A 1965-nucleotide genomic window follows, 5' to 3' on the forward strand; every position below is an offset into this window, starting at 1 on the left:
GGCTGGGGATTCGAACCCGCCACCTTAGGTGTATGTGGCTGGCGCCTTAGCCGCTTGAGCCACAGGCGCCAAGCCATGTTCACCTGTTTTGCTTCACACTCCAATCCTAGACAGGACTGTCAACCAAGTTCAAATTTTACTTCAAATTGTGGGGAGATAATTTTTCACTCAGGGTACCTTATTAACATTTCTTTCTTTTCTTTCTTTTTTTTTTTTTTCTGAGACACAATCTCACTGTGTCACCCTTGATAGAGTACCATGGTGTCACAGCTCACAGCAATCTCTAACTCTTGGGCTCAAGCGATTATTTTGCCTCAGCCTCCCAAGTAGCTGAGACTACAGGCGCCTGCCACAATGCCCAGCTATTTTTTTGTTGCAGTCGTCATTGTTGCTTAGCTGGCCCGGGCTGGGTTTGAACCCAGCAGCCTGGGTGTATGAGGCCGGTGCCGTAACCACTATGCATAGGCGCTGAGCCCTTATTAATATTTCTTATGTTACCTGTAGGTGATCTTCAATTTCAGCAAGATAAAAACCAACAGCAAAGCTTATCACCCAACTTTAAATTCAGAACAGTGAGTAGACATATGCAGCTTGCACACACATTAATTTGTTTCTCTTAACAAAATCCTTGTAGTTTCCAAAACTCAATCAGCTTTTTCACACAATATGGTCTCTCCAATTTGAGGAGCAATAACATAAAATAGTTTTCTTACTAAAGAGATTGGTATAACAACAGCAAAATAAGAAACATAAGAGAATATCAGTGGTATAGGCTAGACTAGAGCAGTATCATGTTTAAAAGCCTTATATGTTCGTGGAATTCCACTTTAGTAGGTGGCATATGAATACCAAACAATTGGTTTTGACAAACTGGTACAAAGTGACTTTGAATGAAAGTGGAAGACTCATTATTAAAGCTCAAGATTTTTGTATGCACTAATTCCATGCCTCAGTTCATTTCTTTATCAAATTTAAATGTAAACTGGAAAACAGTCAGAAAATCCATCAACGGCAACCTATTTCCTTTCCACTCTATAAAATCGTTAGAAAGCATGAAGGATTGACTCTGTTACCTGTGTCTTTCTCTAACCTGTAAACTCTTAGAGGAAAGAGTATGCATCACCTGCCACGTTCATAGTGCAAAACACACTTCGGGATGTCTAATAAAAGTCTTTTAACGGGGGAGATTAGAGGTTTGTTCTGGGAAACAGGGAACACACTACCTTACAGATGCCTCACATGTTGTCCCCACGATATGCACCTATCATACCAGTCTCTCAACTTGTTTTCTTACCATCCAGAGGAAATCCTCTTCTGAGTCGCCTTTGGAAAGGAGTGTTACTGTAAGTTTGAGGACCCCCCAAATTTGAGGCAAGATCCGCCTCAGGGAAAGGGGAGTGGTTGGGAAGAACAAGTATAAGTAGAACTCGGGTGGCCCAGTGACGTCAGGAGGAAGTAGCGATTTAACGGATAGGGTGCAAACTCACCTGGAGAAGCAGAAGCTGCACACTTGTCAAAGGTCAAAGGCCATACGCCTCAGGAGGTCCCCAGAAGCAAGAAAAGTGAAACGCCCACTCCTGGGCTCTCACAGTCCAGGATACTTCTAGGTTAGGGGCTCAGCTGCCCCAGCTTTTGACGCCAGGGACAAACCCTACCAAGCACAGTTGGAGTTGACAGGAAGGCAAAGCAAAATCTGGCCGAGATTTCAGAGCCAGCGCTCGGGAAACCCTCTGCACACCTTTTCCCCTCAGGCGCCGGAGACCACAGACACCTTCATCTTCACTCGCCACCTTCTCCAGGCCCTTTCACTCTTAACAGCATCGGTTTCCATGGCGACCTGAAACCGCAGTTCCCATTGGCCCGTTCAATATGAGGGCCGGGCCAATGGGGAGGGCCAGCCTTCTCCTTCCGACCAATGGGGCTAGCGGGGAGCAGGTCCGGAGACGGCGGCGTGCTGACGTTCCC

At 45.8% G+C, this 1965-nt stretch overlaps 1 protein-coding gene across 1 annotated transcript in view; it reads right to left on the minus strand.

The window, feature by feature from the left end:
* The window catches only part of CCDC148 (coiled-coil domain containing 148), a 242673-nt gene extending 240826 nt beyond the window's left edge, over positions 1-1847 (minus strand). The window contains exon 1 of the mRNA XM_003795962.3: positions 1488-1847. The gene's annotated coding sequence lies outside the window, so the exon portion shown is untranslated. The remainder of the gene's footprint in view (positions 1-1487) is intronic.
* Between the last annotated feature and the right edge of the window lie 118 nt (positions 1848-1965).

The sequence above is a fragment of the Otolemur garnettii genome, unplaced genomic scaffold, assembly GCF_000181295.1.
Source record: "Otolemur garnettii isolate 467f Iridium unplaced genomic scaffold, OtoGar3 scaffold00098, whole genome shotgun sequence".
In the NCBI taxonomy this organism is placed as follows: Eukaryota; Metazoa; Chordata; class Mammalia; order Primates; family Galagidae; genus Otolemur; species Otolemur garnettii.